Source organism: Narcine bancroftii, chromosome 3 (assembly GCF_036971445.1).
Source record: "Narcine bancroftii isolate sNarBan1 chromosome 3, sNarBan1.hap1, whole genome shotgun sequence".
NCBI classification, from domain to species: domain Eukaryota; kingdom Metazoa; phylum Chordata; class Chondrichthyes; order Torpediniformes; family Narcinidae; genus Narcine; species Narcine bancroftii.
In genome coordinates, this window is record NC_091471.1 from 126,424,515 (window position 1) to 126,452,139 (window position 27,625).

General features: G+C 42.0%; 1 long non-coding RNA gene across 1 annotated transcript; it reads right to left on the minus strand.

Annotated features, from left to right (window-relative positions):
• LOC138756223 (uncharacterized) lies at positions 1-27,625 on the minus strand. The gene is made up of 2 exons (XR_011352880.1): positions 27,338-27,625; positions 1-254 (listed from the first exon to the last, which is right to left on the minus strand). It is a non-coding gene; the product is annotated as an uncharacterized lncRNA (long non-coding RNA).

Below are 27,625 nucleotides of genomic sequence, written 5' to 3' on the forward strand. Positions count from 1 at the left end.
GAGTTTTGAAACCATCAGGCTTTTATTATCTAAAGACTGGAACAATCATCAACCTCATAGACTGATCGAAACAAAGAGAAAGGGGGAGCATGCAAGAGGCTATGAGTAGGATCGGACTTTGGAGGCTGGTTAACCACAGCTATGAAACAGGCTGAAAATTAAATGCTGGTGTGGCCAGCAGTGAAGTACTGATATGCTGAAGCAGGATGTTTTCTTCCTTGTCCACTCCTCAGCTTTATTCCAGAGGACACAACCTGTGAATGGGGAAGAAAGATAAGTGAAGGTTCAAAGTGAAGGTTTGTTGTTTACTGATTTAAATTGATTTTATATTTTGTTAAGGCTTTAAAAAATATATTTATCATTTATCTATCTTTTGTTAAATTAGTTAATTCCACTTTTTTTTTCTATGAGAGATATTTAAAAAAGGTTACGAAAGGCCAGAGGGGCATTCCTGAGCTAATTCGATGTATAGAACCTATTCCATCTTTTGGGGCACTAAGTTACACGTTCAGTTTCTGTATTCATAACAGATTAGAACAGGTGGATATGGATTGTCTGTAGTAGGCCAGATCCAGAAAGATTCAACCCTATTATCATCACATTAAATTTAAAGTCTGTTATTATTCTACATAGAAACCTTATTTCTAAATTACAATTGAAACAACCTTCTCCTTCTCTCAATGTATTTATTCTAAACTTTTCCTGTTTAGCATAATTAATTAACAGTTTAAGTTCCACTATGTCCTCGTCCAAATGTCTATTCCTCATCTTTTAAGCCCAGGTAGTGAGTAGTGGAGGATGTTGACCTGAAAAGCAAAATTGTAGCTAAACTCAATCCTGTTCTCACCTGCTCTTCACTGACACATATTTTCACGAAGGCCTGACCAGACAGCAGAATCCAGGCATTGAATGACTGAAAACTATTAAATACCAGGTTTGGGGCTCAAGGACATCAAGAGATGTCACAATGTGCATTCAGCAATCTCTTCAGACTTGAGAACAACCATGATATTATAATGGATTTGTGTTATTCTTTAATTTAATGTTAAACTATATTTCTCATATATAAAAATGTCTGAGTAAATAAATTATAGAGTTAAAATATTGTATTGTAGCATATGTGCTACAAAGAATGTGGAAGGAAGACACACACAAAAGGAGTTGAAATCGAAGACTGCTTTAATGCACTGGCAGTTCTGCTTATTTAGGCTCCTGGTGCTGACATCAGGACCTGCAACATCGGAGCGCCGACCTCGGGTTGTCCAGCATTCCTGCCAGAGTTCCCTGTTTTCCAGCTGTGTGGAGGTCACCTGGGATGATGGCCAGTGTCTCCCCCAGGTCAGAGCAGTTGCCACATTCATTGGCCATTTTGTGGGCCGGTTCGCATCTCTGTGCATGGGCCACTACAGCATCTGTGTTCTTAGTAAGATAGATGTGGGCTGGTAAAGGGTCACACACTGTTCCTAGCACATTTATAGAGAACCATTGTTTTCAGAGCAGAGTGTTCATCTTCAGAGTTGATGTGTCTTGGAAAGACAGAGCTAATGGATTTGAAGTGGGTCTTAATTATTCACAGACAATGGGGTGTTTGCTTTATTAATATCTGAGGTATCCAAGTGCTCAATAAGATCTGTTGAAGGAAGCCATCTGGTGTTAAACTAAACCACTTAAGGTCTCTTGAACAAGAGAAATGAAAGTCAGAGCCATGCAAGTGATATACCTAAGCCTTTGAAACACAAGTGAGTTGATCTTTCGGAGTAGTATCATCTACAGTCAAGAGGGATGAAGATCACATGGTTTACAAGAAACTGGGGTTGGCAACTGTTTAAAATTCCAAGAACTGATCGCATGTTTTCTAGAAATTAAGAATGACTTCGACGATGATGTAACTGTTATATGGTTTGGAGAAATATATTATCAAATTCAGACATTCTTAGTTCAGTTCAGTTTGGAGTATACAAAAGTCAAAACCCTGTGACACACAGAGGTTGAAACCTTGTGAAAGACAGGGTTGAGTTACAGTAAACAGAATAGGTGCTGTTGTGTGTGTTACTCCTGAGAAAAGGGGAACACAGAATCAATGGCTTTTGAAATAAGGAAGACCAATTTGCTATCTCATTGGGAAAAAGGACAGAATTTTACGAAATCTATTTTTGTATGGCCACTTCGTTAATCCTTTGTCTGGGTTTGTGAATTCATCATGGTAAAAAATTATCATAATTCCCTGTCTCTTTTAAAAGAGGTCAGAATTGTGAGTAAAGATACCTGAAGATATGATGTTTAAAAGTGCTTTGTAATAATTTCTGAACTGAGAATTTAAGGCCTTCAAGTAAGACTAAATTGATGCTGAAGTTTTAAAAATGGAATTTTAAGAGTGGGACTTCATTACACACACATTTACATTTTACATTTGTGCATAGTGGGAATAAATTTGGAGATAAGTAAGAACTGTCTTGTTACTGATAGATTAATATTAAAAAATGATTATTTTGAATTTACCATTGTCTGGTAAATTTTCCATTACTGTTCCTGTGTTAATGCAAACAAAGTCCCTTTGGTCCCAAAAATAATTAGAAAGGTTGTTAGTTCCTAACAATATACATTCAGAAATCACTCCACAGAGTCAAGACTGACCATGATGTACATTCAGTAATTCTTCCAGACTCGAGAACAACCATTATGTACAATCAGTCTCTCCAGACTCGAGAACAACCATGATGTACAATCAGTCATCTCTCCATTCTCGAGAACAACCATGATGCACAATCAGTCATCTCTCCGGTCTCGAGAACAACCATGATGTACAATCAGTCGTCTCTCCAGACTCGAGAACAACCATGATGCACAATCAGTCATCTCTCCGGTCTCGAGAACAACCATGATGTACAATCAGTCGTCTCTCCAGACTCGAGAACAACCATGATGTACAATCAGTCATCTCTCCATTCTCGAGAACAACCATGATGCACAATCAGTCATCTCTCCGGTCTCGAGAACAACCATGATGTACAATCAGTCGTCTCTCCAGACTCGAGAACAACCATGATGTACAATCAATAATCTCTCCAGTCTCGAGAACAACCGCGATGTACAATCACTAATCTCTCCAGACTCGAGAACAACCATGATGTACAATCAATAATCTCTCCAGTCTCTAGAACAACCATGCTGTACAATCAATAATCTCTCCAGTCTCTAGAACAACCATGATGTACAATCAGTCATCTCTCCAGTCTTTTTGTACTGCTTCTAAATATCACTTTGCATCTAATTCTAATCTATCTTACAATATGAAGAAGCAGTTGCCGGTTCATGGCTGATTTGTATCCTAATTTGAAAGAGTTAAAGATCATAAAGTATGATAGATACCAAATTACCAATGAATTAATAATTTCCTCTTGTAAGGCCAGCACATTTATCATTGCATTTGGTGCAACATTGTTATTGTGCCAGCGACCTGGGCTCGAATCTGCCAATGTCTGTAAAGAGTATTATGTTCTTCCCATGATTGCGTGGATTTTCTCTGGGTGCTCCAGTTTCCTCCCTAGTTCCAGACTACAAGGTTAGTAGGTAATTTGTCACACTGGTATATTTGGGCAGTGCAGTCTCATGGGCTGGAAGGGCCTGTAACCGTGTGATATATCTAAATTTAATTACATTTTAAAAAATTAAATATTTATGAACTACTGCTAAAAATGTTATTAGATAATATTTCTGTAATTTCATTCAGCAAGGGCATCATGATTGCTGTAGCAGTTAGCACAACACCTTTATCGCACCAGCAATTGGGACTGGGGTTTGAATCCTTTGCATCTGTAAGGAGATTGTATGTTCTCCCTGTGTCTGAGTGAGTTTTTCCCTGGAGCTCTGGTTTCATTCCACCATTCAAAACGCACCAGGGATGTAGGTTAATTAGGTGTAATTGGGTGACACGGATACTTGGGCCGAAATAGCATGTTAACGTGCTGTATGTCTGAATTCAAATTTATACAGCACGTCGACTTTCAGAACCTGAAACCTGAAACCTGGCACCCTGAGGATAACCACATGATTGATGGCAAAATTTACAAAAGACCTAATCAATAAGAACAAAATGAAATATCAATTGTTATCTCTGGTGATCTGTATGTTATAAGCACTTTCTCTAGGCACAGGGTGTAAGAAGTGCCTGAACAGCTGAACAGTAAAAACCATTGGTATTCTACAATGTGGTTGTCCCTTCCTTGAGGATTGCACAATGTGTGGACTCCTTCTGTCAATATGTTACCTGAAGAAAAGGGGAGGAGAAAATAGTTTCCCATTTGAAAATATGAGAAAGTAAGACATGAATTTATGATCCCCTACCTGACTAATTAATGTGGACATTCTAAATATCAGGGGACACTGGTGCTATAGGGACACTGTGAAAGCTTGGACCTCTGATAAACCTTAGATTAGTCATTGAATGTTAGGATGGTCCTCAATTTCAGCACTTTGAAAGTTATTAACTGGAACTTAACTGAGATAAACCAGGTAAACAATTTATTGATCCTTCCATATATAATAAAATCCCCAGTATTCAGAATTCAAGCCATCAGCAACCAACAACCAAAAAAAAAGGGAATTAAATAAATAGAAGTAAGAATAAATAAAAATTTTAATAAAGTTTAAAATTGTAAAAGTAAATGTTCTCCAAAGCAACACACACACCTTGGTGAAGACGGGAGCAAACATTCAGCCAGTGGAGCATCTAGCCCACTCCCTGCCCACGGAACCTGTTTGAATAAAGATTTAATAAAGTTGTGTTTGATTAAAATAGCAGCACCCAGGATGAAGAGCCGGCCAATGCCATTCACTACTGGGGCGACTCTCCCAAACTCTTTCCCTATCCCTGCCTGATAAGAGCCTTTATCTTTTTTAGTATATTATTAAGTATATTAGTAAGGTTTTATCTATAAATTTGGAGGAGGGGTTAATTATGACGGCAGCATTATTAGCATGACAGTTAGCACAGCACTGTTACAGTGCTAGCGAACAGGGTTCGAATTTAAATTTATGAAGTTACAGGAATTGCCTGATTAAAGTGAACTTAACATAATTAAGGACTAGAATACTGATTTTTTTTTCAAATTACTTTACATTTTTACACTGTCTTTTGTCTTTTAAACTGTTTATTCGTAGTGATACAACCACTACACTGGTTGTATTCCTACCAGCCTACTGCAGGGGACAACCACTGAACCTGCAGGTAGGCAAACTGGGAGGAGGCTGACCCCACCTGCCCACTGTCAATCACTGGCCCATATAAAGACTCGTGCCAGCCCTTTGTAGTCAGTCGAGCACATGGAGCCAGGAAGGTACCGAGACCTTGTGTGTGTACAGGTTTAAGCTGATTAAAGCCTGTTGTACAGTCTACGAACTTTGCATCTGAATTCTTTGCACAGCAGTGCTCCCACAGTTAGGCATTATATCTTGCATCCACAATTCCCATAGGTGCTGGATAGAGTGGATTTTACTGTAGTGACAAAAACCTTATTTGTTAGGGTTTTCATATGCCTTATTTGACAGACCTAAATGCCACAGATCTACTGGTCCTTCATTCTGCATTAAATTACTTGAACCACAGGAACACCTGTTGTTCAATGGCAACAGCTCAGTGTTCAACAGCATCATCCCAGCAAAACTCATAACCAAGCTAATAGATCTGGGACCTGTCCATCATTCTGCAACTGAATCCTTGACTTCCTTATTGGCAGACTTCTATCAGTGCAGATCAGCATCACCTCCTCCTCTCTGACTATCAACACAGGGGCACGCCAAGACTGTGTGCTTGGTCCGCAACCATATTCCTTGTAAACCTATGACTTTGCGTAGTCAATTTCAGCTCCAACTCAATGAACAAATTTGCTGACACCACCTGTGCTGTGGCTGAATAACTGGAAATGATTAGTTGGAAATCAGGATAGAGATTGGGAACCAGGTTGGGTGGTGCCAGCATAATAGTCTTTCTCTCAACGACACCAAGGCAAAGGAGCTTATTATTGATTTTGGGAAGGAGAGGTTGAGGGACCACATTGATGGGATGGAGATGCAGAAAGTCAGAATTTTCATGTTTCTGGGATCTATGTTAACAAGATCTTTCCAAGAGCCAGTACATCAAGGCAACCAAGAAGAATGCATAATGTCTCTACTTTCTGAGGAATCTGAGGAGATTTGTCATGTCGACAGATACTTTATCCAACTTCTACATTTCCATTGTGTAAAGTGTACTGACTAGTTGCATTATAACCTGGTTTAGTGATTGAAAGTGTCCAGGAACGCAGAATGCGAAGGTAAGAAACATAGCCACGACCATTACAGGCTTTGATCTCCCATTCATGGCAGACAATGTGAGGCTCAGGCAAAATCAAAGAAGAACCCCCATCATCTGGTCACAACCTCTTATTACTGCTACCTTCAGGCAATGGTACAGAAGCCTGAAAATCAGCACCTCTGGGTTCAACGTTTCTTTCCGACTATTATCAGAGTCTTGAGCCTCCTCTTCAGCTCCGATAGCACAAAAAATTTTTTGCACTTGGATTACAGTGAATATTTATTGTCTAATGAACTTATTGGCTCTTTTAATTTAATTCTATTAGTTTACTATTGTAGGTTTGCTTTACAGTGGGCTGTTTGGCTGCAGCAAGTAATTTCAATCCATGTGTACATTGAGCAATAGACTAACTGTCTTTGTCTTCCTCATAAATATTCTGAATATCCACCAATTGCTTGACCTGTGCAGGTGTGGTTTATGATTCGCAGGACCTATTTAGACCTATTACTCTCACGAGAGTTAAAAAAAAACATGTTCCTCCTCTAGTGCAAGGCTAGAATGACATAACCTGTTACAAACCCAAATCCAGTGCAGTAGGGGATGGCAAAGCTTCTCCCACTAATGAACTCAATGACTTCTATGCTCGATTTGATGAGAAGAACAAGGAAGAACCACTAAGCATGCTCCCATGTCCCCTGATGATCCTCTCCTCTCCATAATCCAGAATGACATACAGGAGAGTGAATTTGAAGAAAGCATCAGTCCAGATGGAATGTATTCATGGATATCTTCTACATCTCACTCCAGCAAGGCATGGTACCCACCTGTTTCAAACAGGCGTCAATTGTACCTGTACCCAAGAAAAGTATGGTAACCTGTCTAAATGACTAACAACTGTGGCACTCAGATCAACAGTGATGAAGTGCCTTGAAAGGCTGTTGTTGATGCATATCACCTCCTGTCTAGCCGGTGACACAGAACTGTTCTAATTCGCCTATCGTAGCAACAGGTCTATGGTGGATGCTATCTCACCGGCTCTATATAAAGCCTGGGAACACCTGAAAAGCAATGATCCATACATCAGTATGTTCTTTATTGACTGCAGTTTGTCATTTAACACCATTATCCCCTCAAAATTGATCAACGATCTCCAAGGCCTGGGACTCAACACCTCACTGTGTAATTTGATTCTGGATTTCCTCATCTCCAGACCACAATCAGTGAGGATTGATAATAACTTTTCCGCTACAATCTCCATCAGTATCAGTTCTTAGCCCCTTGCTCTACTCATTTTACACTAATGATTGTGTGTCTCGGTATGACAGCAACATTATCTACAAATTTTCTGACAATATCACGGTAATGGGTTGTACAAAAAAAGGGTGATGAGTCATCATACAGGATGGAGATAGAAAACTTGTCTGAATGGTGCATCAACAACATTGTCGCAGTCAATATCACCAAAACTAAAGAGATGATTGTTTACTTCAGGAAGGAAAAACTAGAGGTAGACAATCCAGTGATCATTGGGGCAGAGGATGAGCAAATTGAGGTGGAGAGGGTGAGCAAATTGAAGTTCTTGGGAGTCACTATCTCAAGGATTTTTCCTGGACCAAGTAAACAGATGGGATCATGAATAAAGCCTCTACTTCCTCAGGAGTTTGCGAGGTTTGTTATGACATCAGAAATCCTGGCAAATTTCTACAGATGTGTGGTGGAAAGTGTGCTGACTGGCTGTATCAGAGTTTGGTATGGGGACACCAAAGCACCCAAGCGAAAATCCCTGCTAAAGGTAGTGGACACAGGTAGGACATTATGGATGAAACCCTTTCCAATATTCAGAACATCTAAAGGGAACACTGCCATTGGAGGGCAGCAGCAATCATCAAGGATCCACATCACCCAGCACAATCTCTGCTCTTGCTGCTGCCATCAGGGAAAAAGGTATTGGTGCCACAAGACTCTCACCACCAGGTACAGGAACAGTGGCTCTGCCTTCACCATCAGACTCCTCAACAACAAACTCAATCAGGGACTTACTTAAGGTCTCTTACTTTTGAACTTTATTGTTTTTTGTTGCTGTATTGCACAGTTTGTTTGTTTACATTTCTTATTTTTTTTACGTGTTCATTGACTCAGGCTTTTTTTGCATTACCAGTAAATGGTAATTTTGCCTCACCTGCAGGGAATAAAATCTTAGGGTTGTATGTGATGCCATGTACTATGACAATAAATCTGAATCTGAATTCGAATCATGTAGCCAAATGTTAGAAAACGGCTCTAAGAAATACTTTCACCTTCAGACAATTAACATTTATTGCATAGATATCCGTTCCTCTAATGCTCTTTCCTCTTTCTAATGAAGAAATTATTTTGTGCACTAATGACTAATCTGCTGCTTCATTTGAGTTGTTTTCCTGGGTGTATGAGTCGAGTTCATGCTGCAGGTCCTGAAGTGACTCTTAATCTCTGTGAGATAGCAAAACGAATGAGCCAACCACATTTCAGCTCATGTCATCATTAAAGCTGTGTCGACATTAGATGGCTGATGATCAATGATGACAAACTTCAAGATGGATATAAGATTGACTAAAGTGGGCACCGTGAATTTGAACAATCTCCTACTAGAGCTCCCACTCAGGAGCCCACAGAACAGCTGGAGTCACGGGAAGATGTGGGGCTGGAGGTGGCATTTTACAGCATATAAATATCAAAAGCAAGCCAAGCATGCAGTCTTGAGTGATGGACCCTGACACCAACAATTTTGACTTAGAGGTCTCTGCAAAATCAACATTAATGGGACATGAGCTGCTAGAAACAAGTTAATGCCCACCCCCACCCCCATATGATGGATGTATTGGGATATGGTTGCCTGATGACTACATTTTGTTTTTAAAACAACATCAGAGGGATATTGGTCATGCCAAGTTCAAGTTTATTGTCACATGTACAAAGGTGCAACGAGAACTTGCAATGAGAAAACTGCTTGCAAGCAGTTCAGTTTGTTAACACATACATCGTACAGCAGTAAAAAACATAGTACAGAGTGCAGTATTAAAGAGAGAGAGAGAGAAGTATACTTGAATCTGGTGGTGCCTGATCTCACATTTGTAAATCTTCCTGACAGGAGAAAGGTGAAGAGAGTGAGGCCAGGGTAGGATGAATCTTTTAATATATTGGCTGCCTTTTCAAGGTACTGGTAGGATGAAGTTAGTGGAGAGGAGGGTGGTTTATATGATGAGCTGAGATCCATTCACAACTCTGCAGTTTCTCATGGTCTTGGGAAGAACAGTTTCTGCACCAATGGCTGTGCAGGAGGCTTTGGGTCCTTCCCCACTTGTTCCCAATAACCTGTTTTCAAACACTCATGGCCCAATGTCTAGAACTTCCTCATTTTCCAGGTGGGTGAATCTGGAATGTTTGCAGGCAAGTCCATAGCAGGTGTACTCGAAGGTTTGATCTATTCATTGAACCAAATGTGTGAGAACATATAGAGCAGGGGTGTCAAACTCAAATTCACGGAGGGCCAAAATTAAAAATTTGGACTAAGTCGAGGGCCAAACTAAATATTTATTGAAAATTTTCAACAACATCTGCATGTTTTCTCTTCTTTCAACATATGTAATGTTAAACATTTTCTTATTAAAATAAATGTTTAATAATAGTTTTGGATAAACTCTTTCCAGAAGCATTAACAAATGAGAAATAAAATATTCAATAAATTATATTTCTCTATAGAGGATTTGTCAAATGTTGCTAGTGTGCTGTCGAATAGTAAAATCTGAGGGCTATTGAGAATGTGGGAGAATAACATGATTCCTGAAACAATCAAATGGGTGACTGATTGTGGGCATGAACTCTAGCAGGGTTATTTGCCATGCCCTTTTTCCATTGGTACAGATATCCTTTGATTTACACTCTTTTCAAGTTTTATGCCTAATGAGCTTGTATCCAGGTGCAGGACCATTTTTAACCAGGGATATATTTATCACTGTGACATGAAACTATTGGAAGATCGTTTTATCCTGAGATTAAAGTTCATAATCCTTACTCAGGCCTCTGTGCGGGAGGGCGGGGTTTGCGGGCGATCGGGTTGGACAACGACAGTGTGGGGGCATCGGCTCTCACTGCAGGGCAGCATCTCGGCGGATCAGCAGCCCCGTCACCGTGAGTCGCGGGTCGGCCTGCGGCAGGGAGTGGGAGTGGGCAACGGTCCTGGCGAGGTCAGGCCCGAGGCCTCCGGTTCCGGGCGCTGGGAAGCGGCCTTGGCTTCCCCTGACACTGGCCAGGCCCCAAAACCAGAGTCTACGGTGAGACCCTGCAACGTAAACAGAGGAGGCGGGGGCGATTAGCAGGCTGACGCCAATGCATTCTGGGATTTGTTGTATTACTGTGCATGCGCTATACTGGCGCGGCAGCCAGCGGGCCACCTCTAATACATTTTTGAAATGATCTTGCGGGCCAAATATAATTGGCCCGCGGGCCAGAGTTTGACATGTGTGATATAGAGGAACAAATATAAAACACACACCTATATCAGCACATTCCTCTTTTGTCGGTCAATGACGGTGCCTGAAAGGGTGGGAAACTGAAAGAACAATGAGCCCTCTATCCATGTCATCATGTCCCACACCACTCTCAGTTTGATTTGTTGCTGCTCTATTAGTCTTTCCTCTAATGTGTAGGATCCCCTGGTTCAGAGGTATTCATTTATTGTCTGCTAAAACCTTCTCCTACTTGGTCAATAGGGTCTATCATAAACTGCATTTGAGTGTGACCACAGACTGATGATTGAAACTCTGAAATAAGTTGTTGCTGCGGTCATGAGATTAACTTGGAGCAAGGTAGTGATGAAGACAGGCTGAGGAGCACAAATGTCCTGTTACGTGATCTCATTGCCATTTTTAGAATTAATTTCTTATCTGGGAGCTGCAAAAATGGACAGGCAGACTAATGGTTATGTGGGATAACCAGCAGTAGGGAATGAACCTTGCCCACCAATCACACCCTCTGTCCCTTCACCTCCTGGATACCATAGTATCTAGATTTAGATAACCCTGCTCTGAAAATGCAACACCCATTCACTCTAGGAAGCTGGGGATTGGAGAAGATGACTCACCGAATGAACACTGAATCTACCTCCCATCATTTTGTTTGTAAGGGCCCAACAAATAGCACCAAGTTTGAAGATTTTCTGGAGTTTGTGGCACTTCTGTGCCATGACCTTTGTCATACTTTACTGAACCGTCAGTTAGACACTCCTTATTTTGGCATTTAGAAAATATTTAACTCCTTGGCAGAATGACCTGATTGTATGTGCACAGTCAATTTACTCCCAAACTGGACACCCAGAGGTAATCCAACAGTTCCATCCAATAAAAATAAAGCAGTTCCAAATCAGCTAATAATTTCATTTGGCTGCAGCAATAGAGTGGAGGGAGGGAGGGGCTAGAGATAGTTAAAGCGAGAATGTTAAAATCTCAAAATTTAAAGATATGACAAAAAAATGAAGGGGAAATTAGTGTTTTAGTCATTTGAACTGAACACTGCAGTTCTTCTCATAAATCAAAGTTCTTATAGTTGCAACTCCAGATATTTACCATGTTAGATGACAAATGGCTAGGACGTCTATGCATGCGTTATTAAAACCTGAAGTCCTGGGATTGCTGTGAGATTCATAATCTGTCAGTTTGCTTCACTGCTGGACAGCAGTATAGATCAGTTCTGCTGAGATTCTCCTGCATTTACATTGCGGAATTGCTTGTCACTTCTAGACCTGGAATAAAATTTGAGAACTTTGCTTATCTCAGGGGCTTGGTAGGGTTGTGGATTTGGAGGCATTGTCCTGTTTTTTTGACTGTGCACCTGAACTACTGGAACTTCAAACTATATTCATAGTTTCTCCAGTACACAAAATTGGTGATGAGGACTTTTAAAGTATCTATGATGGCAGTTTTCAGTAATGTTGGTGTTTTTGAGGAGTTGCCGAGTCTTTTGAGGACTATGCTAATCGCATGGATGCCATTTTCAATGTCAATACCTTTGCTGAATCCAATAAAATGAGTTTATTTCTTGCAAGTGTGGGACCAGCAGCATACATAAGTTGCTGAAAAATCTGTTCAGTCCGGATCCTCACAGCAGAAAGGAACGTGCAGACTTGAAGAAACTGCTAACTAAACATTTTAAGCCGGCACCTCTCATCATTGCAGAGAGGCCTAAATTTTGGACGGCACAACAGGGAGATAGAGATTATGTGGCAGACTTTGTCATCAGACTGAAACAGTTGGTTTAATCTTGTTCCTTTGGCTCCTTTTTGAAGGAGGTCCTCTTAGACAGACTTGTTTCAGGACTACATCCCAAAATGTCCTGTACTCCACAACATTTTCCTTTGGTTCGTGATTTGTCATTCAACAAAGCAAGGTCTAAAGGCATAGCTGACATGATGGTGGGGGCAGCAAACCAGGACTACAAGGGGAAAGCAGCCAGCAATAGAGAAGTACATTGACTCGGCCATGGGAGGAAAAAGCAGACATCAAAATTTCCTTCTAGCTCATTCAACAAGTGAATGCAGTGCAAGTGCTATGGAGGAAAGCATCGGGCTGACTCCTGCCGATTCAAAGATGCTGCATGCCAACAATGCAAAAAGCAAGGACATATTTGTTAACTGTGCTTCTCCTCAAAGCATGGCCATGAGAAGACAAAATTTGTTGAAACTGATTCTGACAATGTCTCTAATACTGAGAGTATACAAACAGATAAGCCAATTGGTTTGTTTCAGCTTGAGGGTGAGTGCTACTGTACATTTTTACTGTAAAAGGCTTTCTTTGAAAATTTTATTTATAAACAATAATAAATCATGCATTCAAACTACAATCCAATCCAAATCTCCCACCCCCATCCCTATCTCTCCCACCCCTCTTAAACCTCCCTAAACAATCCCAACAAATAAAAAAAGAAAAAAGAAAGAAAGAAAAGAGAGAAAGGAGGAGATCTACTGAAGCAATACATTCAATTATGTGTCATGGATTGGGACCACACCACCAATGCATGGGGAAGAAAATTTTAATAATTTAATCGCATCCGTTCCATATAAGTTTTAATAAAGAAAGGATAATTATTTTGTAGATTATATGTTATTTTCTCTAAAGGAATACATGATATCATCTCCACATATCATCATTGAATATTTAATTTAGTCTCATTTTTCCATGTAACTGCAAGACATTTCCTAGCTACTGCTAAAGCTAGCCTTATAAAAGCAATTCGAAATTTATCTAATTTTAACTCAAAACTCAATACTTTAATATGACCCAATAGAAATATCTTAGGATCAAGTGGAATTTTAAATTTAAACATAACCTCCAAAAATTCATTGATTTTATTCGAGAACAGTTGTCTCATATAACCAAACCAAATGTAAAAAAGTACCTACTTCCTTATGACATCTAAAACATAAATCTGAAGTAACATATTTAAATTTCTTTAATTTCTCTGGAGTCATGTATAATTGGTGAATAAAATTATAATGAACCAATCTATATCTTACATTTACAATTTTAGTCATACTGTCCTCACATATCAACATCCAATCATCTGGAGAAATAGATATTTCCAAATCATCCCATTTCATTCTAGTTTTATCGATATCTGGTTTAGGCATTTTACTCTGCAATAAGGTATACATATCAGATATGAATCCTTTCTTACCACTATCGGTAAGTAAAATTTCAAATTTAGACCTTCTGGGAAGCCTTAAAGAACATCCAAAATTATCTAACAACAAAGCTTTAACTTGATAATAAGAAAAAAATGTACTCAAAGATATTTCATATTTCTCTTTCATTCTTTGAAAAGAAATAAAATAACCCACCTCATAACAATCTTCTACCATTTTAATTCCTTTTTGATCCCATAACTTCAGAAATTGATTATTAACAGTAAAGAGGAAAAGCTTATTTTGGAGCAAAGGTGCTTTAGCCGAAAATTTCCCTTGAGTACCTATAATTTCATTCTTATTAGTCCATAACTTCATCAAGAGTTTCAGCAATGGTAAATTATAACTACTTAATAACTGAGAATTCCATCGATAAATAAATTGATCCATCCTCCTTTCTCCAATCTGAGATAATCAATATTAGCCCTTATCAAGGGGCTGTCCACTTGAAATATACTAATAAATTTTAACTGAGCTGATTCATAATAGTTTTGGAAATTAGGAAGTTGTAAACCTCCTAATGTATATTTCCAAGTTTACTTCTGCTGTGAAACCCTCGCTATTTTATCTTTATACAAAAATTTTTCACCAAAGTATTCAAATCTTTAAAAAATTTCTGAGAAATTTTAATAAATAGATTGAAACAAATATTAAATTTGGGGGAAGATATTCATTTTAATACAATTCACCCATCCTATCAACATTATAGGTAAATCTTTCCACCTATTCAAATCACATTTAATCCTAGTCAATGCAAATAGATGATTATAATTACCATCAATAATAATACTGTTACAGAGTCCAGAGGACCCCAAAACCCAGCAGCAATAGATATGCACCACTGCACAGGGTTACTTAAACAAAAGTAGTTTTTAATTATAATTGAACAAAAAAACAGAATTAAACTTTAACTTATTATTTAACCTACTTACTTAACCTACCTAACCTACTTAATTCCCCCTCTAATACTAAGCCCAGATGTGTGTAATGTATATTTAAGATTAGAAAAGTTCTCTGGATCACAGTCCAATCTCACTGGTTGCAGACAATTCTTGTACTGTGCACAGAGCTTAGCATTAACAAAGTTCACCAAGCTTTTGCGTTTAACAGGCAAATGGTTGCCACTCAGGAGGGTTCTTGCTGGTTTCAGAGAGAGATTCATTTTCCAGGACATTTGCACCTGATTCCTGTTTAATCAGTCTTGCTGATGAAACTTGCCCCCTTCAGGGTTCTCCAGGTGATCCTCTTTCTTTCAGGTCACCTTTCAGACAACCACCCTTCTCCTTTGACCAGACAGTCTTTCAAAAGTTTGCCAGTTTTGTCCTTCAGGAACTGATTTCTGTCTCCTTTCTCTCTGTTTCACTCCCTCCCTCTCTGAAAACAAAACTGTTCTCCCTTTGCATGCAAAGATCATATGCTCTCCCAGCTGTATGTCCATACTTTGTTGTTTTATCTGCAAAAAGCATTCTCCAAAAGTCCTGCAAAAATTCTGTGTTTTGAAATGTGTGTGTGCAGACTGCTTTAGCAATTCCTCCCAAGTCATCTCTAAATACTCTGTCACAATACCCAAATACTTGATATGATCAGCCCATTTAAACTTCACAGCTTGTCTACACAACGAATAATCCCAATCAACTAAAGGCATAATTTCACTCTTTTCCCAATTTACTTTATAACCGGACAACTTGCCATTCTGTTCCAAGCATTTATGTAAAATCTCCAAAGATTGCAAGGGATGTTTTAAATATATCACAACATCATCCGCAAACAAGCTTATCTTATATTCATCAGAATTTACCATAATACCTTTAATAGCACTATCTTGCCTAATCATCTGCGCCAAAGGTTCAATAACCCAATGCAAACAGACCTGGTGACAAGGACAGCCCTGCCTGGTCAATCTAGATTGTACAAAAAGCATCTGTCTGTTTTTCACCACTCTCGCAGTGGAATTTTTATACAAAGCCTTAATCAACCAGTAAAAAGAGACCAAAATTTATAATTTTCCAAGACCTTAAACAAAAGCTCCATTCAACTCTGTCAAAGGCCTTTACTGCATCCAAAGAAATTACCATTGGTTGGTCAGATTGCTGCTGAGAAATATGAATTAAAGAAATCAATTTTATGACATTGTCCACTGAATAACGGTTCTTGATAAAACCTGCCTGATCTACATGAATCAAATCAGGCAAATATTTAGCCAATCTATTAGCCAGAACCTTGGCTGTTATATTATAATCCACATTTAACAACGAAATAGGTCTATCAGAGTGGTGCGCTATTAGCCAGAATCAGACACACACAAGGTAAAGACTGTACAACAGGCTTTAATCCACAAAGACTTCCACAGTGCCAGTCTGGCTGTAGCTGCAGTAACTCTGAGTAAGGCTTCAGGAGGCCGGCGCAGTCTTATATCCTGGAGGGTGATTGACAACCAACCGGGTGGGGCTTGATCCATTCAGGCCAACTGATTGATAGCTGGCCAGGTGTTGTTCTGTCCCCTTCAATCCTGCAGGTACAGAGGTTGCCCTCTGCAGTAGGCCGGAATACACTCCTGCAGGTAGAAATGTTGCCCCCTGCAGTAGGCCGGTGGTGTACCATCACATTCACCCACTTTAAAATTTTCCCGGGGTGGGGCGGCAGTACAAGGAATTGTACCCACTATACAACATACAATATTTACAGATTGAGACGACCCGGCGGCCGCCGGGGTCTCTGTGACCATCGTAGGACTGGCTCTTGATCACTGGTCGGAGGGGAAGTGGGGGAGGCCTGACGGCAAGGGTCTGTGTGACTGGTGTGGTGCCGCACGGAGGGGTGCCCTAGGAGGCCAGGGTCGATGTATGAAAGGCGTATTGGATGGGTGGGGGGCAGGTTCATCCCCCAGGACTGAAGCGGGCCCCTGGTGGTCAAGGAGGTCCTGCACGCCCCATACCTGCCTGGAGATGGGGATGTATGCCCGGTCGGCGTCATCCTGGGCTGAAGGGTGCTGTGCGGTGGTGGGTGCTCCTGCTGGTGCCAGGTCCCTGGTTGAGACAATGCCATTGCTGAACCTAATGTAGCCGTAGTTATGGTTCGCATGTGGGATGAAGACCTGCTCAACCAGGGCTTCGGCCTTGTGTGTCCGTACATGCTTATGCAGGAACACTGGTCCCGGGGACGTGAGCCATGCTGGGAGGGACATTCCAGTTGCTGACTTCCTGGGGAATGAGAACAGACTTTAGTGAGGGGTCTCATTGGTAGCCGTACACAGCAGTGACTGAATGGCATAGAGCGCCTCAGACAGGACGTCCTGCCAGTATTCAATGGCCCACTCTTTTGACTTGAGAGCCAGGAGTACTGCCTTCCAGACCACACCGTTTTCGCGTTCCACTTGCCCATTGCCTCTCGGGTTATAACTCGTTGTCCAACTGGTCATGATGCCCCTCGCTGTCAGGTATTGGCGCAGCTTGTCACTCATGAAACTAGACCCCGGGTCGCTGTGGATGAAAGTGGGTTAGCCAAACATGGTGAAGATCTGCTTAGGGCCCTGATGGTGGCCGTGGAGTTGTCCGGGCAAGGGTTAGTGAAAGGAAAGCGTGAGTACTCATCCACTACCGTGAGGAAGTAGCCGTACACAGCAGTGGAAGGCAGAGGCCCTTTGAAGTCCATGCTGAGATGCTCGAAGGGATGAGTGGCCTTTACAACTTGGGCCTGGGGCGGGTGGAAGAAACGGGGTTTACACTCTGCACAGACCCAGCAGGCCTCAGTCATATCCCTGATGTCCCTGATGGTATACAGCAGGTTCCGGGACTTAATGAAGTGGTACAAACTGGTGACATCAGATGGCAGAGGGACTCATGCAATGCCTGCAGCCATTCATCGTGCATAGACGCGCAGGTCCGAGAGAGGGCATCGGGGGAGTCATTAAACTTCCCGGGACGGTACTTGATGTAATAGCGCAGCATCTTGTCATTCTTGATCTTGTTCTTGTGGGTAGTGTTAAACATGAATGTCATGGCCCGCTGGTCCGTGAGGAGGGTGAATCTCCTGCCAGCCAGGTAATGGCGCCATTGGCAGACCGGTTCCACAATCGCCTGGGCCTCCTTTCAATGGCAGAATGCCCTAGTTTGGAGCCGTAGAGGGTCCTAGAGAAGAAAGCAACAGGGCTTCCCCCCCTTGGTTGAGGGTAGTGGCAAGGGCTACCTCGGAGGCATCGCTCTTCACCTGGAAGGGGGAGTCCTCATCCACGCTTGCATCATGGCATCCGCTATGTCCTTCCTGATGCGGATGAAGGCTGCCTGTGCCTCGGGTTGGAGGGGAAAGGTTGCAGCTTGGGCCAGCGGGCAGACCTTATCCGAGAAGCCAGGGACCCACTGCGAGTAATAGAAGAATAGGCCAAGGCACTGCAGAGGGCCTTTAGCGTGGGGGGTAAGAGGTACCTCCATTAATGGGCACATCATTTCTGGATCTGGGCCGATATCCCCATGGGCCACAATCTACCCCAGAATGGTGAGGCGGGTGGTGCTAAACACACACTTCTCCTTGTTGTGTGAGGTTCAGCTCCCCGGCCGTCTGGAGGAATTTTTCCAGGTTGGCATTGTGGTCCTGCTGGTCATGGCCGCAGATAGTGATGTTAGCCAGATACAGGAACGTCACCTTCAGCTTGTGCCGGTCTATCATGCGATCCATCTCCTGCTGGAAGATGGAGACCCTGTTCATGACCCCAAAGGGAACTCGGCGGAACTGTCTGTCTGCCTCGAAGACAGTGTAAGGCTTGTCCTTCAGGTGGATGGGGATTTGGTGATACACCGACTTCAGGTCAAGTGTGGAGAAAATCCGGTAGCGGGCTATCTCATTGACCAAGTTGGCGATCCTCGGCGGGGGATAGGCATCCAGCTGGGTGTACCGGTTAATGGTCTGGCTGTAATCATGACCATCCTCGGCTTCCTTCCCCCTCTGATGACCAGGACTTGGGCTCTCCAAGGGCTGTTACTGAGCTCTATGACACCTTCAGCCAGGAGTCGCCGCACTTCTGCCTTGATGAAGTCTCTGTCTGCGGTGCAATAGCGCCTACTTCTGGTGGTGATCAACTTGCAGCCTAGCGTAAGATGTGGGAAGAGCGCCGGTGGGGTGATGCATAGTGTGGAGAGGCCGCAGATTGGCCGGGGCTGGTAGTTTGACATGTTGTGTAACATGAGTGGAAGTTGGGGACCCCCGAAGGCAAGGATCACGCTCTGCAGATAGTACTGGAAATCTAGGCCCAGGAGGACTGGGGTGCAGAGTTTGGGCATGACCAGGAGCCTGAACCCTATGCATGTCTTCCCTCCCACCGTTATATCGGCCGAGCAGCAACCGAAGGTACCAACAGTCTTATCCTTGGTGGCGAGAGCGATCGAGCAGGTGGTGGGGTGGACTTTTAATCTCAGGGAGTGGGCCACGCTCGGGTGAATGAAGCTCTCGGTGATGCCATTGTCAAACAGGCTCTTTACTGCCTGCTCGTTGACTTGCACGTCCATCATAGAGCACCCGAGGTTGAGAGGGATGTCCCTGGTCAGCGTGGTGGCAGCCAGGACTGTCTTGGAGTCGGAGTTGTCGCTCTCTGGTTGTGCGTGGTGATTTATGGCTTCCAGAGGAGTGGGGAGCATCAGTAGGGTGGCTTGGTCATCACCCATGTTGACCATGTTGACGTAGGTCATGGGATGCAGTGTGCAGGAGCCGATGCGGCCAGAGGCGTGGGGAGTGTCGGTAGGGTGGCCTGGTCATCACCCGTGTTGACTTTGTCATTCTTATCGTCATCGGGGCCCTCCGTGTTGGCCGCTGGCTGGCCCAAGATGGCGCCAGCACGTGGGGAACCCCTGCATGGCTCGCCTCCTTCCCCAGCCATGTTCGTGGGGTCGGGGAAGTGACATCATCGCGGCCAGCGGCAGTGACGTCATTACATCAGTCGGAAGTGACGTCACACCATAAGCCAGAGGTGTCATTGCTGTAGTTCTCAGTGAGTGGTGCTGGCAAGGGCAGGGATTAGTCCAGGTCCTTGGGGGACATGCTGCGATCGTTGCTGGCAGAGCTGGATGCTGCACCGTCACAGTTGGGGACAGTGGAAGTTGTAGTGGAGACAATGGTGCCGCTCAGGATGTGCACGTGGAGTGGTCTGCGGAGGAGTTCGGGCAGTCATAGAGTGCCACTGAGCTGCCGGCTGGTTTTGAAAGGCACATTTTAGCAAAGTGGACTTTCTTGCCGCTTCGGGAACAGTACTGGTTCCTAGCCGGGAAGTTTCGGTGCAATCGTCGGTCTGACCTGCACCAGGACCCAGAGTACTTACAGGGGTGCTGGGCGCCTGCCGCAGTGATGTTCTCCTCCCCAGCTCGGTCTGGGGCTGCAGCTGCAGTGTGAAAGGGTCATGAGGGATCCTGGGGAAACCTGCAATCGAAGGCTTCGATGTGCAGGGCTGCAGCTTCCAGGGTTCGGACCATTTCCACTGTCTTGGTCAGGGCATAGATATTATCCTCCAGCAGCTTCTGCAGGAAGGTTATCAAGCGTAGCCCTCAGATGAAGGCAACCTGGATCAGCCTCTCCACCTCCTCTGTGCCTACCCGGGTTCAGCCAGACACGGTTAGGCCAACTCTCGCAGGTGTCCCAGGTAAGATTCAGCCATCTCCCCTGGTTGCTGGGCTTGGGTGTTGAGGAGGTACCTTGCACAGACTGCATTCATGGGGGGCTTGTACAAGTTCTTGAGAGTGTCCATTGCGCTCTTGTATGTGGAGCAGCCTTTGGTTGCCTGGAAGGCATGGGGACTCAGCTTTGACTGGAGTAGGACTAGCCTCTTCTGATCTGAGTCCAGGATGCTGCCTGCGTGCGCCTCGATGACTGCCTCGACTGCGTACCACCAGATCTTGAAGTGTGTCTGGGCTTTCGGGTGGCGTGGGTCGACTTCAAGGCTCCCTGTGCTCAGGAGTTTTTCCATGGCAGCCTTGGGAAAATTTTGTTGATTAAATTGTGGTGCACTGTTAGCCAGAATCAGACTCACACAAGGTAAAGACTGTACAACAGGCTTTAATCCACAAAGACTTCCACAGAGCTAGGCTAGCTATAGCTGCAGTGACTCTGAATGAGGCTTCGGGCGACCGGTGGAGGTTTATATTCCAGTGGGTGATTGAAACCCAACCAGTTTTGATCCATTCAGGCCGACTGATTGACAGCCAGCCAGGTGTTGTCCTGGCCCTTACACTCCTGCAGGTACAGAGGTTGCCCCTTGCAGTAAGCCGGCAGTATACTCCTGCAGGTACAGATGTTGCCCCCGACAGTAGGCCGGTGGTGCACCACCACAATAAGATCCTGCCTTCAAAGGATCTCTATCTTTGTTAAGAATTACAGTAATAATTGCTTTAGAAAAAGAATCCAGAAAAGAGCCGGTTTTCCCCGCCTAAAATCTTCATCAACAAAGGAACTAATAAATCTTGAAATTCCTTATAAAATTCAAAGATTTTGAAAATAAATGTCGCTTGGAGATTTACCACTCGGCATAGTCTGAAGTGCATCTATTAATTCTTTAACAGTAAAGAAGCATCCAATTCTTTAACATCCTTGTCATTCAAGGAAGGTAAAGTTAACTCAGATTAAAAAATTTCAATATTAACTTCATCTTGCACTACCTCAGAAGTATACAATTTATCATAAAACATACAAAACCCATCATTAATCTCTTGGGGTTTATATGTAATCCTTGAATGATGCCTAATAGCATTGATTGTTCTAGACGCTTGATCATTTTTAACTGCCATGCTAACACTTTATGAGTTCTCTCCCCCAACTCATAATACCACTGCCTCGTCCTCTGTAAGAGCTTTTCAAATTCATATGTTTGTAATGAATTGTACAGTAATTTCAAATTAACTAAGTGTTTTTTTTAATCTACAGTCAAAGCACATGGTAAATCTTTTTTTCCAAAATCTCTATCTCCTTCAATTTACTAGCCTCAGCCATTTGTCATTTCTTAACTTAAACCATCTAACTCATGATTTGTCCTTGTAAACAAAACAAATTTACAATCAACTGAACCTACATTTATTTTCAAAATCTTTGAATTTGGTATAAGTTTGCAAAATTCTGGATCTTTCAACAAAAAGGAGGTAAAACGTCAACGATAAATATTCTCCACCCTCTCTGAAGTGCTACAAATAATCAACAGCAATGATCAGACAAATTCCTAGGTTTGTATACAGCTTCAGAAACTCGTCCTTGTAACTGTGCTGATACTAAAAATAAATCTATTCTCGAATAAGAATCATGGAGAAATGAATAAAATGAAAAATCTTTTTCCTTAGGATTCAATTTCCTCCATATATCTACTAAATTCATATATTTCATGAACACCATCAACTGCTTAGCCATTTTTGTTTTAATTACTGATTTGTGAGATTTATCCAATAGTGGATCTAAACAACAATTAAAATCACCTCCTACCATAATTTTATCATAAGCCTGATTCAAATTAAGAAAAGAGTCCACCATGAATTGTTCATCATCAGTGTTTGGAGCATAAACATTAAGTTCCAACATTCAGATAAAATTGTACAATTTCAATTGTACAAGTACAAAGTCTACCAGCCGCTTCAAAACCTAATTCCAATTTAAAAGGAAACTTTTTATTAATTAAAATAGCAAACCCCTTGTCTTAGAATTAAAAGAGGATGATATAACCTGCTCAACCCAATCTCTTTCTAATTTTTGATGTTCTTTATCAGTCAAGTGAGTCTCCTGCAAAAAAGTCATATCAACCTTCAATTTTTAATATAAGCCAAAACTCTCTCATAATTGGGTTATTCAGCCTATTAACATTAAAAGTATCAAAATTTGATTTAGCGATCTAGTGTCTCTATAACCATCCCACAATAAATAGTGAAGTGCCTCCCAATGACATCAATACACTAAAGAACTCCTCCAAGAAAGAAAAGAAGAAAAAAGAAACCTAATAGAGAAAAAAATCCAACACGAAAAGATACCCAATGGTATTACATCCCTCAATTACGCAGGAGTGACAAATGCCACAAAGTGGCTGACGACTTCAGAAGGATCGGCAGTTGGACCCCCCCCCCCCAACCCGAACAGAACAATAAAAAAGAATAGAAAGAATCATCTCAAGTATGAAATGGTTCTTCTAAGTCATGATAAACTTGATCAACATCAATACCAATATCAATCAACTGCTGAGATTCCATTTCTCGTTTACCATTCTTCCCTTTCAGCATAACAACAAACTGCTGAGGAAATTTATCTGGATTTTGACCCTATTAATTATCAGGTAAAGAATTAGCAAAATCCAAAGCTTCAGCATCATCGGAAAAAATTTTAGATTGATAATCACCATAAAAAATCTCTTAACATAGCAGGGTAACGAAAAGCAAATTTATAACCCTTCCTCCAAAGAACAGCTTTAGCTGAATTAAATTCTTTACGATGCTTAATCACAGCTTGACTTAGATCAGCATAAAAGAACACCCTGTTATTTTTTAACAAGCAGAGGTCCCTGGTTGTTTCTTGCATTCTATACTGCAAGTCTCAAAATCAGTTCTCTATCTTGATAACGCAGGGAACAAATCAAAACCAACCATAGTGCTTGGCCAGGAACGACTTTCTTTGTATTGCCCGATGAGCCTTGTCCAATTCCAGACCATTCGGAAAATGCATTATTCCCATAAGTTTGGGGATCCACTTTTGAAAGAACTGGACTGGGTCTGGACATTCAAAATCTTCTGGAAGGCCAATTATCTTAACATTATTCCTCCGACTTTGATTCTCCAAAGCATCAATCTTCTTCAGCAAATCTGAATTTCCCACCTAGTGAAAGAATCTTCCATCTGTCCCATCTTCTCCTTACAAAAGTCAACATTATCTATACAGTTAATAAATTCTTCTTTAATCTTTTTAACTTGTTCTGAACCTTATCCACAGCTTTCGAACATTTTGCCACATCCATTTTAATTGTTGGTATTACCCCTTTCATCTCAGCAAATTGATCTTTCATAATTGAAAATCCTTGATTTATTTGCAAAGCCAAATCAGCAGATGAAGGCAAATCTGACTGGTGAGGACCAGATTTAAACTTAGAATTCTGCCTCATCATAAGCCTACAACTTCAGCCCAACTCTGGGTGCAGACACCTCCCCCACTCCCAACACCAGCCCAGGTTCACTGGGTCAATGCAGCCTGGGCCTTTTTGGGTGTTATGCACAGTTGATTTTCCTGGTCGGGAGTGGGTCGACGCTGCACACCGGCGCCATCTTGCGTGACCGCACGCAAAGTCGGTACTGGTGTTGAATACACCTCACCGCTAGACTGGCATTGCGGTCAGGGTTGAGAGGAAATTGAATCAGCAGGCTGAGTTGATAAGGTAGGCCGAGATTCCTCTATTGTTGTTTTTATTAGCAATTTAAGTTTTAGTTTTCCTCATTATTGCTAGTTAAGTACTTTAACAATACAGTCCACAATTTTTAAAATAATTTAAAAACTTTTATATGGGTTTTTAAAAGTTCTGCCATGAGGGGGTGTTTTTCTACGTCTTCTCGCTATGCCATCACAGCACTCCCTCCCCCCACCTGCAATAAGGTTAACCTAAATGTAGGAAATGCATGTATTGAGATGGAGGGAGATACAGGAGCTTTCCAGTTGATCCTATCTGACTAGATGTACTATGCAAAATTGTCAGAGTTTCCATTAAAGGAAACAAACGTCATCTTTAGGAACCACTCCTCCGTAAGAAACTGTCCCAGTGCGGTTTAAAAATTGTGAAACATTCATGCTGGAATTGTTGATTATGAAAGGAAATAATTCAGCTCTCTTCGGGAGAGTCTGGCTTACCAAAATCAGATTGAATTGGGAGAACATTTTGATGGTTAGGGATTGGGGTAATGAGACCAAATCTCAGCCCAAGCCAACCCGTAAATGTGACTCTAACCAGTCAGAGTTAGACACAATTTTAAGAAGGCATGACAAATTATTCAGGAATGAAGAATCTGACATATAAGGGTTTACTGCTTCAATTAAATGCAAGCCAGTTGCAAAACCAACATTCCAGAAACCACGACCTGTGCATTCCACCTATGCGTTAGTGGAAACTGTAAATTAAGAATACGAGCAGCTTGTAAATGATAACATATTGACCCCTGTTGCAAATAGTGATGACTGGGCCTCCCCAATAGTTCACTTTCCCAAGTTCCAATGGAATATTTGCGTGTGCAGCAACTACAAACACATGAATGAGGTCACCGAGGATGATGGCTACAAGCTGCCCAATGTTCAAGATTTGTTTGTGAAACTCACACAAGTTGGTACTACACTGTAAGTGTATTCAGTCATTGATGTAGCTGGTGCGTTTAACCAGCTCTTTGTCGATGAGGAGTCAGCTGAACTCCTTGTGCTCAACACTCATAAGGGCTTCCTTGCACCCAAATGCATGTGCTTTGGAGTGAAAACTGCCAGTTTTGTTCCAAGCAACTATGGACAAGATTTTGTCAGGCATGGAGTATGTCTTTTTTTGCTATGACGTTGATACTTTGATTGCGACCGCTACCTTTGACCAGCACATGAAAGTGCTAGTTGTGCTGTTTGCCCAGCTAGACAAACAAAATGTGCAATTCATTTGGGAGAAGTGCTAATTTCTGAAGTTGACTATCAATTACCTTTAACGCATTCTCACTGCTGACGGCAAGAAGCCATTGCAGGACGAAGTAGAGGTGATCAAAAACCCGCAAAGACCAGAGAATGTCTCTGAACTGAAATCTTTCCTTGCCATGATAAATTACGATGGGAAATTTGTTCAGAATCTGAGCTCAAAAATATACCCACTCTTTACGGTGCTGCAACACTCCGCAAAGTGGAAATGGTGCATAGAATGCGAAGAAGACTTTGCATATGCAAAAATCTTGTTAGCTAGTGACCACGCTCTAGTCCATTATGATCCATTGAAATTATTAGTTTTGAATATGGATACAAGTCCCTATGGACTAGGAGCTGTCCAAAGTCACAAACTGGATGACGGCTCAGAAAAGCCAATTGCATATGCGTCGAGAAGGCTGCGCGCTGTTGATAAAAACTATGATCAAAAAGACAAGGAAGGCTTTGTGATTCTGTTCAGCTTGCAGAAGTTTCACCTCTACTGTTATGGTAGAAATTTCACTCTCATTACAGACCATCAGCCTCTTACAAGCATTTTTGGTCTGAAATTGAAGATTCCGCTGCTGCTCACATGCAGAGTTGGGCTTTAGCCTTCTCTAGGTATTGATATCAGATAGAATATTGATCTTTGTCTCACAATGCAAATGCAGATCAATTGAGTAGGTAACCCCTGACTACTGCTACTTTTCATCCAGATGATGTATACATGCGCCAAACTACTGTAGACCAGGTCCCAGTAACTGTACAGCAAACTGAAGATTGAATGAGAAAAGATTGGGTGCTTGCAAAGGTGTATCCTGTCGGGATGGGCAAATCATAGCGAGGATGTATTGCTGCAACCATATTTCACACAAGTTCTCCTGGGAAGATGGATGCATTCTATGGGATAGATGAGTTGTCGTCCCAGATGTGCAACGCCAGCACTTACCCAATGAATGTCACCCTGGCATGAGCTGAATGAAAGGCTCTTGTATGATCATTTATTTGGAGGCCTGGTATTGAGCAGCATATCAAAGACACAATGTGCACTTGTTCTACGTGTTTTGAAGCTCATAACACATCTAAACAAGTTCCATTGCTACTCTGGCCTTGGGCTACCGATCCATGGCAGAGAATTCACATTGACTTTGCCAAAGTCAAAGATCAGCAATTTCTATTTGCAGTAGACAGCCATTCGAAGTGACTGGAAGCATTACATCAACTGCTACCCATCACTGCGCTGCAATCCCTATTTTCCCATTGAGGAGTTTACATCATTCCACAGGGTAATGGCATCAAGCACATCATATGCCTGCCATACCACCCAGCCAGCAATGATTTAGCCGACAGGCAGGTTCAGACTTTCAAGCAGCTGCTTGAAAAATCTGACAAGAAACTACCCATCTAATATAAGGTAGCAAAATCATTGTTTCATTACATTAATACACTGCACACAATCACCAGAAAAACTCCAGTGGAGTTATTTCTCAAGCGCGCTCTGCGAATTCAACTTTCTTTAGTGAAGCCCAGACTCAACCAGAAAGTAAAGGAGAAACAAATCATAACCAAAAATCAAAGAAATGGTGCGTATCCCAAAATGAGATTATTTGAACTTTATCAATCAGAGTCAGAAACATGAGGGAAGGGAAGGAAAGGTGGCGACTGGAGACTATAGTATCGATAAAAGGGCCACTCACATATTTGGTTAGAGTACAAGGAAACAATAGAAGAGTTGTTCATGCAGATCATCTGATCCAAGGTGACTCTAGGAGAAATTCATCTGTAGATGAACCATCTGAACTGCACATATTTGTTGATTTAGATGTTGATGCAGTCCTGACACTCAGCTCACACTCAGCTCCTAATTCTGATCTTAGTGACCAATCACTCACAGCTCAACTTGAAAAAATAAATCCCATTAGTAGTTACATGGTCAGGCAGAGTCATTTGACCTCCTAAATGTTATGAACCTTAAGCTAGTGGTA